At 34.8% G+C, this 15,681-nt stretch overlaps 12 non-coding genes and 2 pseudogenes across 12 annotated transcripts; 12 read left to right on the forward strand and 2 right to left on the reverse strand.

The window, feature by feature from the left end:
- Positions 1–8: 8 nt before the first annotated feature.
- On the forward strand, positions 9–94 carry TRNAR-UCU (transfer RNA arginine (anticodon UCU)). The gene is given in 2 exon segments: positions 9–45; positions 59–94. It is a non-coding gene; the product is annotated as a tRNA-Arg (tRNA).
- A 795-nt stretch (positions 95–889) lies between these two features.
- On the forward strand, positions 890–975 carry TRNAR-UCU (transfer RNA arginine (anticodon UCU)). The gene is given in 2 exon segments: positions 890–926; positions 940–975. It is a non-coding gene; the product is annotated as a tRNA-Arg (tRNA).
- A 771-nt stretch (positions 976–1,746) lies between these two features.
- TRNAR-UCU (transfer RNA arginine (anticodon UCU)) lies at positions 1,747–1,832 on the forward strand. The gene is given in 2 exon segments: positions 1,747–1,783; positions 1,797–1,832. It is a non-coding gene; the product is annotated as a tRNA-Arg (tRNA).
- An 802-nt stretch (positions 1,833–2,634) lies between these two features.
- Positions 2,635–2,720, forward strand: TRNAR-UCU (transfer RNA arginine (anticodon UCU)). Its single transcript is given in 2 exon segments — positions 2,635–2,671; positions 2,685–2,720. It is a non-coding gene; the product is annotated as a tRNA-Arg (tRNA).
- A 1,220-nt stretch (positions 2,721–3,940) lies between these two features.
- LOC134912096 (5S ribosomal RNA) lies at positions 3,941–4,060 on the reverse strand (annotated as a pseudogene).
- Positions 4,061–6,234: 2,174 nt separating this feature from the next.
- Positions 6,235–6,320, forward strand: TRNAR-UCU (transfer RNA arginine (anticodon UCU)). The gene is given in 2 exon segments: positions 6,235–6,271; positions 6,285–6,320. It is a non-coding gene; the product is annotated as a tRNA-Arg (tRNA).
- Positions 6,321–7,115: 795 nt separating this feature from the next.
- On the forward strand, positions 7,116–7,201 carry TRNAR-UCU (transfer RNA arginine (anticodon UCU)). The gene is given in 2 exon segments: positions 7,116–7,152; positions 7,166–7,201. It is a non-coding gene; the product is annotated as a tRNA-Arg (tRNA).
- A 771-nt stretch (positions 7,202–7,972) lies between these two features.
- On the forward strand, positions 7,973–8,058 carry TRNAR-UCU (transfer RNA arginine (anticodon UCU)). The gene is given in 2 exon segments: positions 7,973–8,009; positions 8,023–8,058. It is a non-coding gene; the product is annotated as a tRNA-Arg (tRNA).
- An 804-nt stretch (positions 8,059–8,862) lies between these two features.
- TRNAR-UCU (transfer RNA arginine (anticodon UCU)) lies at positions 8,863–8,948 on the forward strand. Its single transcript is given in 2 exon segments — positions 8,863–8,899; positions 8,913–8,948. It is a non-coding gene; the product is annotated as a tRNA-Arg (tRNA).
- Positions 8,949–10,170: 1,222 nt separating this feature from the next.
- Positions 10,171–10,290, reverse strand: LOC134912098 (5S ribosomal RNA; annotated as a pseudogene).
- Positions 10,291–12,470: 2,180 nt separating this feature from the next.
- Positions 12,471–12,556, forward strand: TRNAR-UCU (transfer RNA arginine (anticodon UCU)). The gene is given in 2 exon segments: positions 12,471–12,507; positions 12,521–12,556. It is a non-coding gene; the product is annotated as a tRNA-Arg (tRNA).
- Positions 12,557–13,351: 795 nt separating this feature from the next.
- Positions 13,352–13,437, forward strand: TRNAR-UCU (transfer RNA arginine (anticodon UCU)). Its single transcript is given in 2 exon segments — positions 13,352–13,388; positions 13,402–13,437. It is a non-coding gene; the product is annotated as a tRNA-Arg (tRNA).
- A 771-nt stretch (positions 13,438–14,208) lies between these two features.
- TRNAR-UCU (transfer RNA arginine (anticodon UCU)) lies at positions 14,209–14,294 on the forward strand. The gene is given in 2 exon segments: positions 14,209–14,245; positions 14,259–14,294. It is a non-coding gene; the product is annotated as a tRNA-Arg (tRNA).
- Positions 14,295–15,098: 804 nt separating this feature from the next.
- Positions 15,099–15,184, forward strand: TRNAR-UCU (transfer RNA arginine (anticodon UCU)). The gene is given in 2 exon segments: positions 15,099–15,135; positions 15,149–15,184. It is a non-coding gene; the product is annotated as a tRNA-Arg (tRNA).
- The last annotated feature ends 497 nt before the right edge of the window (positions 15,185–15,681 follow it).

The raw sequence follows: 15,681 nt of genomic DNA on the forward strand, positions 1-15,681 counted from the left end.
ACATCAGTGGCTCTGTGGCACAATGGATAGCGCATTGGACTTCTAGTAGGTTGTAGTTATTCAAAGGTTGTGGGTTCGAGTCCCACCAGAGTCGTTCTTCAGTTTCAAATGCAAAGATTTAAAGTTTACTTACAATAATACATATCGTAGACATTGTTTACAGGAGACTTATTTACTATATATATATATACAAAGTAATGATAGGCTGGTGACATAAAAATCTTTTCAATGTAAGATCACCAATTACAAATCAATTTTCGATACTTTAAATCAATAACTGCTGATCAAAAATGCTTATTGTTATATTTAACCAGCAACCAAATTCAATGTTGAGTCTGCTCAGCTAGCTATGCAGACCTTGAAGGGTATCTACACTCAAAAAACATGAAATCCTTTTTACCTGTAATCCTTACATGGTTATCACATATTAGCTAAATAATTGCTTAAACCTGATATAGGACTTGCACTCGAAATCAGCAGCCGGAAAACTCAGACAGGGATGTTGCATTCAAGAGGAATGTTGGAAATATCTGACACAGGTTAGCAACATTATATTATAGTATGAAATAAGATGAATATCTACACTGTTAAGCACTCTAAACATTAAAAACATTTTAGAAAATATTTTGGTCTTTAGTTTGTATTGCAATAAACAGTTACTATTTCACACAGGGTGCAATTGTCCTCACATTTTTTTGCACCTCACACAATGAGGATGCTTTTTCTGAAATCAGTATAAAATTTTGGCTCTTACTCTACAATACTCGGTATATACATCCTACTAAAAAAAGAAAGACATAATAGATTTGTTTCATCACAGATTGTAGCTTTTAAAACATGAAAGTATTCTACAAGTTGTACTGTCGATACAAACGCTTGCTGCTTTAGTGGCTCTGTGGCGCAATGGATAGCGCATTGGACTTCTAGCAGGTTGTAGTTATTCAAAGGTTGTGGGTTCGAGTCCCACCAGAGTCATTTTTTAGCTTCAAATGCAAACATTTAAAATTTACTTAAAATGATACATAACATAGACATTGTATATGGGAGACCTATATACTATATATACAAAGTAATTATAGGCTGTTGACATAAAAATGATTTAAATGTAAGACCAGTTACAAATCAATTTTAGATACTTTAAATTAATAACTGCTGATCAAAAATGTGGATGGTTATTTTTAACCAGCAATCAAAATATTATGTTGAGTCTGCTCACGTAGGAATACAAAGCTTGAAGTGTATCTACAGTACACTCAAAAATCATAAAAAATCCTTAGATGGGTATTACAAATAACCTACACAATTGCTAAAACCTGATATAGGACTTGCACTTGAAAACAGTAAGAGGAAGACTCAGACATAGCTGTTGCATTTGGGAGCAATGTTATAAATATCTGACACTCGATAGCCATGTAATTATTATAATATAAATTAATATAAATATCTATACTGGTAAAAATACAAAACCTATATAAATGTTACCAAAATGTTTCTGTCTCCAGTTTCTTTGCAACAAACACTCAATCAGACATGGTGCAATTGTCCCCATATTGATTTGCACCTCACACAAAGTGGGAGCTATTTCTGAAATCATTACAAAAATTTTACTCTCACTCTACGATACTCTCTTTATAGCATACTTAAAAAATAGAAAAATAAAAAGGTTAGTTTCATCACAGATTGTCATTTAAAACATAAGAGTATTCAACACATTGTACTGTTGATACAAAAATATGATACATCAGTGGCTCTGTGGCGCAATGGATAGCGCATTGGACTTCTAGTAGGTTGTAGTTATTCAAAGGTTGTGGGTTCGAGTCCCACCAGAGTTGTTCTTTAGTTTCAAATGCAAACATTTAAACTTTACTTACAATTATACATAACGTAGACATTGTATACAGGAGACTTATTTACTATATATATATATATATATACAAAGTAATGATAGGCTGGTGACATAAAAATCTTTTCAATGTAAGATCACCAATTACAAATCAATTTTCGATACTTTAAATCAATAACTGCTGATCAAAAATGCTTATTGTTTTATTTAACCAGCAACCAAATTCAATGTTGAGTCTGCTCAGCTAGCTATGCAGACCTTGAAGGGTATCTACACTCAAAAAACATGAAATCCTTTTTACCTGTAATCCTTACATGGTTATCACATATTAGCTAAATAATTGCTTAAACCTGATATAGGACTTGCACTCAAAATCAGCAGCCGGAAAACTCAGACAGGGATGTTGCATTCAAGAGGAATGTTGGAAATATCTGACACAGGTTAGCAACATTATCATTATAGTATGAAATAAGATGAATATCTACACTGTTAAGCACTCTAAACATTAAATACATTTTAGAAAATATTTTGGTCTTTAGTTTGTATTGCAATAAACAGTTACTATTTCACACAGGGTGCAATTGTCCCCACATTTTTTTGCACCTCACACAATGAGGATGCTATTTCTGAAATCAGTATAAAATTTTGGCTCTTACTCTACAATACTCTGTATATACATCCTACTAAAAAAAGAAAGACATAATAGATTTGTTTCATCACAGATTGTAGCTTTTCAAACATGAAAGTATTCTACAAGTTGTACTGTCGATACAAACGCTTGCTGCTTCAGTGGCTCTGTGGCGCAATGGATAGCGCATTGGACTTCTAATAGGTTGTAGTTATTCAAAGGTTGTGGGTTCGAGTCCCTCCAGAGTCATTCTTTAGTTTCAAATGCAAAGATTTAAAGTTTACTTACAATAATACATAACGTAGACATTGTATACAGGAGACTTATTTACTATATATATATATATAAAAAGGGGGGAGGGGGGAATATAGCGACCAACGGTGTCTTTTAAAAACTCACAATGAAGGTAAAAAATATAAATACAATTTATTCACATAAAATAAAGTTTTCACATAAGGTTTTACACATAAAAATATCTTAATAACAGGTCTCTTTAAAAAATGGGATAAAAACAATTTACACAATTCTAAGTATATTACCCATTAAAAATAGATAAGAAGATTATAACTTAACTGGGTATAAGGTCACTGCCAGGTTGCCCAACGCGTTTCGTCATACAGACTTCATCAAGGGGTGTTAGCAGAGTGGGACCAAGCTTCTATTTATACCAGTAGTGATCTAGTGGTAATTATGACATCACTTCCTGTGGTTTGCACATGGTGTTGCCAAACAGACTGTAATCTACTAGTTTGTGATCTTATATAATATGATCGGATGCTATATAACAGTACAGTGTATAATATATACTTTAAAAATAACTTTGGAGCAAGAGAGGTCTAGAAAAAGCCATTTTAAGAAGCGCTGGCGGCTTTTCCGCCACACTTCCGGTATTCTGACGTCGCGTCACTTCCGCCCCACTTCCGGAGACGCGACCGCGCATGCGCCCGTAGTTTTAGCAGATTCAGTTCTTCCTAGAGGCCAGGAGTATTCACATAAAGAGCTCCATCGGCGGCCATCTTTGTGTGGTTTTTCATATAGGTATTTCATGCTGCGGCCATGTTAATGGAGGTCAAAATCAGGGATATTATCATATTGATCCTCTGTGAACCATGTAAACAGAAAAAAAAAAGAAGTTTAATTAATAGGTGATTAGAAGCAATTTAGTCACCATAATAACAGTTCCTAGATAGGTTTATCATATATATAAATAAGATGCTTCATCAAATAAAGTGCGCTGACGTGCAGATATATAAAATATATATAAATATAGATAATATTATTAAAACAGATAATAATAATAGAACTAAATGTAAATAGGGTTACTTGTAGTGCTTAATGTAATTAGTGATAAGGTGCAGACAGTATGATCAAGTTTAGAAGTGCAGAAATAAAAAAGGGCTAGTGATAGGTTCATATATGTGTAATTGTAACAATGACTAGCTCATGTAGGCTTTTATTATATAGTTTTTTATTTACAGTACCTGATATTCCCAGATGGTCTCCCTAGTCTGGTACTGATCAGGCCCGACACTGCTTCGCTTCCAAGATCGGGCGAGATTGGGCATTTCCAGTGTGGTTTGACTGTAATAATTACTTACCATACATGTGTCATATTACAAATAGAATCATAATATTAGTATAATCATATATCAGAGGTGGGGTGGGGGTGGGGTGGGGTTGAGTGGGAGGAGGGGGGGTGGGGAAGGGAGGCAGTGGCAATGGGATTGGAAGTGGGGGAGGAGGAGGATATAAGTTTAGGAGGTGATATTGGATACGGATATCTATGTCATGGTTATATTAAGGGGTGGATGAAGAACAGGGGGTTGGATTCCAACCGTAATGATTGCACCAGAAAATTCACAGGAACGGAGCGATTTCATAATAGTCATTGAACCCCTTCGGATGGAGTGTCTGCAATTGGAAAATCCAATACATTTCTCTGCGTGAAAGTTTATTTGCCAGGTCGCCGCCTCTTTCTCCCAATTTCACTAGTTCAATTGCCTTGAAGGTCAAGGCCTCCGGATTGTAGTTGTGTGCCATCTTGAAATGTTTGGATACAGCGTGATTCTCCATTTGATTTTTTTTATTGCGGATGTGTTCTTGAATCCTTATTTTTAACGGTCTCTTTGTCTTTCCCACATATTGTTTTCCACACTCGCATTCCAATAGATAAATAACTGATTGGGTATTGCAGTTTATAAAGTCTTTGATTTTGTACACTTCCTTTTTCTCCATGTCTGTGAATGTTTTCCTCACTGGATGTAGGTACCTGCAGATGTTACATCGGCCACATTTAAAGGATCCAGTGCATTTCGGCAATCGTGTACTTTCTTCAGGTTCCTTTCGTAGCATGCTTGGTGCTAGAACATCTTTAAGATTCTTAGATTTTCTGAAGATGATCTCGGGGCGAGGAGGCAAGAATTCTTTAAGGACCGGGTCCATTAATAGTATACCCCAATGTTTACTAAGTGAGTCTCTGATGGATTTCTCATGGCGATTGTATGTTGTAATGAACGAAACGGAATCTTTTTTCATTTCTTTAGGCTTGTATTCTAGTAATGTTGATCTCTCCAGTGCCTTTGCTTTAGTGGCTGCTTCTTCCAAGATATTGATTGGATATTCTTTATCCTCAAATCTGCTTTTGTACTTCTCAATTTGGGCTTCGCATTCTCCCTGGTTGCTGCAATTTCTCTTTATTCTGTTAAATTGGGAGAAGGGGATGTTGTTTTTCCATTTCTTTAAATGATTACTTTTGTAGTGAAGGTAACTATTTGTGTCAACTGGCTTGATGAAGTTCTTGGTTTCAATTCTTCCATCCCTCCCCTCTAGAATCAGATCGAGGAATTCAAAGGATTCTTTATTGATCTTTGATGTAAAAACAAGATTTAGCTCGTTTTTACTCAGGAATTCAACAAATTTGTAAAACCTTTCTTCTGAGCCATCCCAGATAATTAAAATGTCATCTATGTAGCGACGGTAAAAAATCAGATGGTTCTTAAAATCATGGTTACCATAGATAAAATTCTTCTCCCAACTGCCCATAAAAAGATTTGCGAAGCTCGGTGCAAAAATCGTCCCCATAGCGGTCCCGCATCGCTGTAGATAAAAGTGGTCTAAAAATTTAAAATAGTTGTGCTGAAGAATAAAAAACATAACATCACAGATAAAATCTTTGTGAGTAGCTGTTAATGAGGTATCAGTTTCCATGAATTCTCTGCATGCAGTTACTCCTTTTTCGTGGTTTATGCAGGTGTATAATGACTGGACATCTATTGTCGCCCACCTAAACGTGTTTTTCCATTCAAGGTCTTTTAAGGAGTTCAACACAGCGGTAGTGTCCTTCAGGTATGATGGTAGCTCTTTCACATAAGGTTTGAGGAAAACATCTACATATTCCGATAAATTTGATGTAAGTGAATCAATACCCGCCACAATAGGTCTTCCGGGCGGGTTTTCCAAGTTTTTGTGGATTTTGGGCAAGAAATAAAAAATAGGGGTAATGGGGTCAGATTTCATCAGAAATTGCAACAAACACTCAATCAGACATGGTGCAATTGTCCCCAAATTGATTTGCACCTCACACAAAGTGGGAGCTATTTCTGATATCATTACAAAAATTTTACTCTCACTCTACGATACTCTCTTTACAGCATACTTAAAAAATAGAAAAATAAAAAGATTAGTTTCATCACAGATTGTGTCATTTAAAACATAAGAGTATTCAACACATTGTACTGTTGATACAAAAACATGATACATCAGTGGCTCTGTGGCACAATGGATAGCGCATTGGACTTCTAGTAGGTTGTAGTTATTCAAAGGTTGTGGGTTCGAGTCCCACCAGAGTCGTTCTTCAGTTTCAAATGCAAAGATTTAAAGTTTACTTACAATAATACATATCGTAGACATTGTTTACAGGAGACTTATTTACTATATATATATATACAAAGTAATGATAGGCTGGTGACATAAAAATCTTTTCAATGTAAGATCACCAATTACAAATCAATTTTCGATACTTTAAATCAATAACTGCTGATCAAAAATGCTTATTGTTATATTTAACCAGCAACCAAATTCAATGTTGAGTCTGCTCAGCTAGCTATGCAGACCTTGAAGGGTATCTACACTCAAAAAACATGAAATCCTTTTTACCTGTAATCCTTACATGGTTATCACATATTAGCTAAATAATTGCTTAAACCTGATATAGGACTTGCACTCGAAATCAGCAGCCGGAAAACTCAGACAGGGATGTTGCATTCAAGAGGAATGTTGGAAATATCTGACACAGGTTAGCAACATTATATTATAGTATGAAATAAGATGAATATCTACACTGTTAAGCACTCTAAACATTAAAAACATTTTAGAAAATATTTTGGTCTTTAGTTTGTATTGCAATAAACAGTTACTATTTCACACAGGGTGCAATTGTCCTCACATTTTTTTGCACCTCACACAATGAGGATGCTTTTTCTGAAATCAGTATAAAATTTTGGCTCTTACTCTACAATACTCGGTATATACATCCTACTAAAAAAAGAAAGACATAATAGATTTGTTTCATCACAGATTGTAGCTTTTAAAACATGAAAGTATTCTACAAGTTGTACTGTCGATACAAACGCTTGCTGTTTTAGTGGCTCTGTGGCGCAATGGATAGCGCATTGGACTTCTAGCAGGTTGTAGTTATTCAAAGGTTGTGGGTTCGAGTCCCACCAGAGTCATTTTTTAGCTTCAAATGCAAACATTTAAAATTTACTTAAAATGATACATAACATAGACATTGTATATGGGAGACCTATATACTATATATACAAAGTAATTATAGGCTGTTGACATAAAAATGATTTAAATGTAAGACCAGTTACAAATCAATTTTAGATACTTTAAATTAATAACTGCTGATCAAAAATGTGGATGGTTATTTTTAACCAGCAATCAAAATATTATGTTGAGTCTGCTCACGTAGGAATACAAAGCTTGAAGTGTATCTACAGTACACTCAAAAATCATAAAAAATCCTTAGATGGGTATTACAAATAACCTACACAATTGCTAAAACCTGATATAGGACTTGCACTTGAAAACAGTAAGAGGAAGACTCAGACATAGCTGTTGCATTTGGGAGCAATGTTATAAATATCTGACACTCGATAGCCATGTAATTATTATAATATAAATTAATATAAATATCTATACTGGTAAAAATACAAAACCTATATAAATGTTACCAAAATGTTTCTGTCTCCAGTTTCTTTGCAACAAACACTCAATCAGACATGGTGCAATTGTCCCCATATTGATTTGCACCTCACACAAAGTGGGAGCTATTTCTGAAATCATTACAAAAATTTTACTCTCACTCTACGATACTCTCTTTATAGCATACTTAAAAAATAGAAAAATAAAAAGGTTAGTTTCATCACAGATTGTCATTTAAAACATAAGAGTATTCAACACATTGTACTGTTGATACAAAAATATGATACATCAGTGGCTCTGTGGCGCAATGGATAGCGCATTGGACTTCTAGTAGGTTGTAGTTATTCAAAGGTTGTGGGTTCGAGTCCCACCAGAGTCGTTCTTTAGTTTCAAATGCAAACATTTAAACTTTACTTACAATTATACATAACGTAGACATTGTATACAGGAGACTTATTTACTATATATATATATATATATATACAAAGTAATGATAGGCTGGTGACATAAAAATCTTTTCAATGTAAGATCACCAATTACAAATCAATTTTCGATACTTTAAATCAATAACTGCTGATCAAAAATGCTTATTGTTTTATTTAACCAGCAACCAAATTCAATGTTGAGTCTGCTCAGCTAGCTATGCAGACCTTGAAGGGTATCTACACTCAAAAAACATGAAATCCTTTTTACCTGTAATCCTTACATGGTTATCACATATTAGCTAAATAATTGCTTAAACCTGATATAGGACTTGCACTCAAAATCAGCAGCCGGAAAACTCAGACAGGGATGTTGCATTCAAGAGGAATGTTGGAAATATCTGACACAGGTTAGCAACATTATCATTATAGTATGAAATAAGATGAATATCTACACTGTTAAGCACTCTAAACATTAAATACATTTTAGAAAATATTTTGGTCTTTAGTTTGTATTGCAATAAACAGTTACTATTTCACACAGGGTGCAATTGTCCCCACATTTTTTTGCACCTCACACAATGAGGATGCTATTTCTGAAATCAGTATAAAATTTTGGCTCTTACTCTACAATACTCTGTATATACATCCTACTAAAAAAAGAAAGACATAATAGATTTGTTTCATCACAGATTGTAGCTTTTCAAACATGAAAGTATTCTACAAGTTGTACTGTCGATACAAACGCTTGCTGCTTCAGTGGCTCTGTGGCGCAATGGATAGCGCATTGGACTTCTCATAGGTTGTAGTTATTCAAAGGTTGTGGGTTCGAGTCCCTCCAGAGTCATTCTTTAGTTTCAAATGCAAAGATTTAAAGTTTACTTACAATAATACATAACGTAGACATTGTATACAGGAGACTTATTTACTATATATATATATATATAAAAAGGGGGGAGGGGGGAATATAGCGACCAACGGTGTCTTTTAAAAACTCACAATGAAGGTAAAAAATATAAATACAATTTATTCACATAAAATAAAGTTTTCACATAAGGTTTTACACATAAAAATATCTTAATAACAGGTCTCTTTAAAAAATGGGATAAAAACAATTTACACAATTCTAAGTATATTACCCATTAAAAATAGATAAGAAGATTATAACTTAACTGGGTATAAGGTCACTGCCAGGTTGCCCAACGCGTTTCGTCATACAGACTTCATCAAGGGGTGTTAGCAGAGTGGGACCAAGCTTCTATTTATACCAGTAGTGATCTAGTGGTAATTATGACATCACTTCCTGTGGTTTGCACATGGTGTTGCCAAACAGACTGTAATCTACTAGTTTGTGATCTTATATAATATGATCGGATGCTATATAACAGTACAGTGTATAATATATACTTTAAAAATAACTTTGGAGCAAGAGAGGTCTAGAAAAAGCCATTTTAAGAAGCGCTGGCGGCTTTTCCGCCACACTTCCGGTATTCTGACGTCGCGTCACTTCCGCCCCACTTCCGGAGACGCGACCGCGCATGCGCCCGTAGTTTTAGCAGATTCAGTTCTTCCTAGAGGCCAGGAGTATTCACATAAAGAGCTCCATCGGCGGCCATCTTTGTGTGGTTTTTCATATAGGTATTTCATGCTGCGGCCATGTTAATGGAGGTCAAAATCAGGGATATTATCATATTGATCCTCTGTGAACCATGTAAACAGAAAAAAAAAAGAAGTTTAATTAATAGGTGATTAGAAGCAATTTAGTCACCATAATAACAGTTCCTAGATAGGTTTATCATATATATAAATAAGATGCTTCATCAAATAAAGTGCGCTGACGTGCAGATATATAAAATATATATAAATATAGATAATATTATTAAAACAGATAATAATAATAGAACTAAATGTAAATAGGGTTACTTGTAGTGCTTAATGTAATTAGTGATAAGGTGCAGACAGTATGATCAAGTTTAGAAGTGCAGAAATAAAAAAGGGCTAGTGATAGGTTCATATATGTGTAATTGTAACAATGACTAGCTCATGTAGGCTTTTATTATATAGTTTTTTATTTACAGTACCTGATATTCCCAGATGGTCTCCCTAGTCTGGTACTGATCAGGCCCGACACTGCTTCGCTTCCAAGATCGGGCGAGATTGGGCATTTCCAGTGTGGTTTGACTGTAATAATTACTTACCATACATGTGTCATATTACAAATAGAATCATAATATTAGTATAATCATATATCAGAGGTGGGGTGGGGGTGGGGTGGGGGTGGGGTTGAGTGGGAGGAGGGGGGGTGGGGAAGGGAGGCAGTGGCAATGGGATTGGAAGTGGGGGAGGAGGAGGATATAAGTTTAGGAGGTGATATTGGATACGGATATCTATGTCATGGTTATATTAAGGGGTGGATGAAGAACAGGGGGTTGGATTCCAACCGTAATGATTGCACCAGAAAATTCACAGGAACGGAGCGATTTCATAATAGTCATTGAACCCCTTCGGATGGAGTGTCTGCAATTGGAAAATCCAATACATTTCTCTGCGTGAAAGTTTATTTGCCAGGTCGCCGCCTCTTTCTCCCAATTTCACTAGTTCAATTGCCTTGAAGGTCAAGGCCTCCGGATTGTAGTTGTGTGCCATCTTGAAATGTTTGGATACAGCGTGATTCTCCATTTGATTTTTTTTATTGCGGATGTGTTCTTGAATCCTTATTTTTAACGGTCTCTTTGTCTTTCCCACATATTGTTTTCCACACTCGCATTCCAATAGATAAATAACTGATTGGGTATTGCAGTTTATAAAGTCTTTGATTTTGTACACTTCCTTTTTCTCCATGTCTGTGAATGTTTTCCTCACTGGATGTAGGTACCTGCAGATGTTACATCGGCCACATTTAAAGGATCCAGTGCATTTCGGCAATCGTGTACTTTCTTCAGGTTCCTTTCGTAGCATGCTTGGTGCTAGAACATCTTTAAGATTCTTAGATTTTCTGAAGATGATCTCGGGGCGAGGAGGCAAGAATTCTTTAAGGACCGGGTCCATTAATAGTATACCCCAATGTTTACTAAGTGAGTCTCTGATGGATTTCTCATGGCGATTGTATGTTGTAATGAACGAAACGGAATCTTTTTTCATTTCTTTAGGCTTGTATTCTAGTAATGTTGATCTCTCCAGTGCCTTTGCTTTAGTGGCTGCTTCTTCCAAGATATTGATTGGATATTCTTTATCCTCAAATCTGCTTTTGTACTTCTCAATTTGGGCTTCGCATTCTCCCTGGTTGCTGCAATTTCTCTTTATTCTGTTAAATTGGGAGAAGGGGATGTTGTTTTTCCATTTCTTTAAATGATTACTTTTGTAGTGAAGGTAACTATTTGTGTCAACTGGCTTGATGAAGTTCTTGGTTTCAATTCTTCCATCCCTCCCCTCTAGAATCAGATCGAGGAATTCAAAGGATTCTTTATTGATCTTTGATGTAAAAACAAGATTTAGCTCGTTTTTACTCAGGAATTCAACAAATTTGTAAAACCTTTCTTCTGAGCCATCCCAGATAATTAAAATGTCATCTATGTAGCGACGGTAAAAAATCAGATGGTTCTTAAAATCATGGTTACCATAGATAAAATTCTTCTCCCAACTGCCCATAAAAAGATTTGCGAAGCTCGGTGCAAAAATCGTCCCCATAGCGGTCCCGCATCGCTGTAGATAAAAGTGGTCTAAAAATTTAAAATAGTTGTGCTGAAGAATAAAAAACATAACATCACAGATAAAATCTTTGTGAGTAGCTGTTAATGAGGTATCAGTTTCCATGAATTCTCTGCATGCAGTTACTCCTTTTTCGTGGTTTATGCAGGTGTATAATGACTGGACATCTATTGTCGCCCACCTAAACGTGTTTTTCCATTCAAGGTCTTTTAAGGAGTTCAACACAGCGGTAGTGTCCTTCAGGTATGATGGTAGCTCTTTCACATAAGGTTTGAGGAAAACATCTACATATTCCGATAAATTTGATGTAAGTGAATCAATACCCGCCACAATAGGTCTTCCGGGCGGGTTTTCCAAGTTTTTGTGGATTTTGGGCAAGAAATAAAAAATAGGGGTAATGGGGTCAGATTTCATCAGAAATTGCAACAAACACTCAATCAGACATGGTGCAATTGTCCCCAAATTGATTTGCACCTCACACAAAGTGGGAGCTATTTCTGATATCATTACAAAAATTTTACTCTCACTCTACGATACTCTCTTTACAGCATACTTAAAAAATAGAAAAATAAAAAGATTAGTTTCATCACAGATTGTGTCATTTAAAACATAAGAGTATTCAACACATTGTACTGTTGATACAAAAACATGATACATCAGTGGCTCTGTGGCACAATGGATAGCGCATTGGACTTCTAGTAGGTTGTAGTTATTCAAAGGTTGTGGGTTCGAGTCCCACCAGAGTCGTTCTTCAGTTTCAAATGCAAAGATTTAAAGTTTACTTACAATAATACATATCGTAGACATTGTTTACAGGAGACTTATTTACTATATATATATATACAAAGTAATGATAGGCTGGTGACATAAAAATCTTTTCAATGTAAGATCACCAATTACAAATCAATTTTCGATACTTTAAATCAATAACTGCTGATCAAAAATGCTTATTGTTATATTTAACCAGCAACCAAATTCAATGTTGAGTCTGCTCAGCTAGCTATGCAGACCTTGAAGGGTATCTACACTCAAAAAACATGAAATCCTTTTTACCTGTAATCCTTACATGGTTATCACATATTAGCTAAATAATTGCTTAAACCTGATATAGGACTTGCACTCGAAATCAGCAGCCGGAAAACTCAGACAGGGATGTTGCATTCAAGAGGAATGTTGGAAATATCTGACACAGGTTAGCAACATTATATTATAGTATGAAATAAGATGAATATCTACACTGTTAAGCACTCTAAACATTAAAAACATTTTAGAAAATATTTTGGTCTTTAGTTTGTATTGCAATAAACAGTTACTATTTCACACAGGGTGCAATTGTCCTCACATTTTTTTGCACCTCACACAATGAGGATGCTTTTTCTGAAATCAGTATAAAATTTTGGCTCTTACTCTACAATACTCGGTATATACATCCTACTAAAAAAAGAAAGACATAATAGATTTGTTTCATCACAGATTGTAGCTTTTAAAACATGAAAGTATTCTACAAGTTGTACTGTCGATACAAACGCTTGCTGCTTTAGTGGCTCTGTGGCGCAATGGATAGCGCATTGGACTTCTAGCAGGTTGTAGTTATTCAAAGGTTGTGGGTTCGAGTCCCACCAGAGTCATTTTTTAGCTTCAAATGCAAACATTTAAAATTTACTTAAAATGATACATAACATAGACATTGTATATGGGAGACCTATATACTATATATACAAAGTAATTATAGGCTGTTGACATAAAAATGATTTAAATGTAAGACCAGTTACAAATCAATTTTAGATACTTTAAATTAATAACTGCTGATCAAAAATGTGGATGGTTATTTTTAACCAGCAATCAAAATATTATGTTGAGTCTGCTCACGTAGGAATACAAAGCTTGAAGTGTATCTACAGTACACTCAAAAATCATAAAAAATCCTTAGATGGGTATTACAAATAACCTACACAATTGCTAAAACCTGATATAGGACTTGCACTTGAAAACAGTAAGAGGAAGACTCAGACATAGCTGTTGCATTTGGGAGCAATGTTATAAATATCTGACACTCGATAGCCATGTAATTATTATAATATAAATTAATATAAATATCTATACTGGTAAAAATACAAAACCTATATAAATGTTACCAAAATGTTTCTGTCTCCAGTTTCTTTGCAACAAACACTCAATCAGACATGGTGCAATTGTCCCCATATTGATTTGCACCTCACACAAAGTGGGAGCTATTTCTGAAATCATTACAAAAATTTTACTCTCACTCTACGATACTCTCTTTATAGCATACTTAAAAAATAGAAAAATAAAAAGGTTAGTTTCATCACAGATTGTCATTTAAAACATAAGAGTATTCAACACATTGTACTGTTGATACAAAAATATGATACATCAGTGGCTCTGTGGCGCAATGGATAGCGCATTGGACTTCTAGTAGGTTGTAGTTATTCAAAGGTTGTGGGTTCGAGTCCCACCAGAGTTGTTCTTTAGTTTCAAATGCAAACATTTAAACTTTACTTACAATTATACATAACGTAGACATTGTATACAGGAGACTTATTTACTATATATATATATATATATATACAAAGTAATGATAGGCTGGTGACATAAAAATCTTTTCAATGTAAGATCACCAATTACAAATCAATTTTCGATACTTTAAATCAATAACTGCTGATCAAAAATGCTTATTGTTTTATTTAACCAGCAACCAAATTCAATGTTGAGTCTGCTCAGCTAGCTATGCAGACCTTGAAGGGTATCTACACTCAAAAAACATGAAATCCTTTTTACCTGTAATCCTTACATGGTTATCACATATTAGCTAAATAATTGCTTAAACCTGATATAGGACTTGCACTCAAAATCAGCAGCCGGAAAACTCAGACAGGGATGTTGCATTCAAGAGGAATGTTGGAAATATCTGACACAGGTTAGCAACATTATCATTATAGTATGAAATAAGATGAATATCTACACTGTTAAGCACTCTAAACATTAAATACATTTTAGAAAATATTTTGGTCTTTAGTTTGTATTGCAATAAACAGTTACTATTTCACACAGGGTGCAATTGTCCCCACATTTTTTTGCACCTCACACAATGAGGATGCTATTTCTGAAATCAGTATAAAATTTTGGCTCTTACTCTACAATACTCTGTATATACATCCTACTAAAAAAAGAAAGACATAATAGATTTGTTTCATCACAGATTGTAGCTTTTCAAACATGAAAGTATTCTACAAGTTGTACTGTCGATACAAACGCTTGCTGCTTCAGTGGCTCTGTGGCGCAATGGATAGCGCATTGGACTTCTAATAGGTTGTAGTTATTCAAAGGTTGTGGGTTCGAGTCCCTCCAGAGTCATTCTTTAGTTTCAAATGCAAAGATTTAAAGTTTACTTACAATAATACATAACGTAGACATTGTATACAGGAGACTTATTTACTATATATATATATATAAAAAGGGGGGAGGGGGGAATATAGCGACCAACGGTGTCTTTTAAAAACTCACAATGAAGGTAAAAAATATAAATACAATTTATTCACATAAAATAAAGTTTTCACATAAGGTTTTACACATAAAAATATCTTAATAACAGGTCTCTTTAAAAAATGGGATAAAAACAATTTACACAATTCTAAGTATATTACCCATTAAAAATAGATAAGAAGATTATAACTTAACTGGGTATAAGGTCACTGCCAGGTTGCCCAACGCGTTTCGTCATACAGACTTCATCAAGGGGTGTTAGCAGAGTGGGACCAAGCTTCTATTTATACCAGTAGTGATCTAGTGGTAATTATGACATCACTTCCTGTGGTTTGCACATGGTGTTGCCAAACAGACTGTAATCTACT

The sequence above is a fragment of the Pseudophryne corroboree genome, chromosome 4, assembly GCF_028390025.1.
Source record: "Pseudophryne corroboree isolate aPseCor3 chromosome 4, aPseCor3.hap2, whole genome shotgun sequence".
Classification (NCBI taxonomy): domain Eukaryota; kingdom Metazoa; phylum Chordata; class Amphibia; order Anura; family Myobatrachidae; genus Pseudophryne; species Pseudophryne corroboree.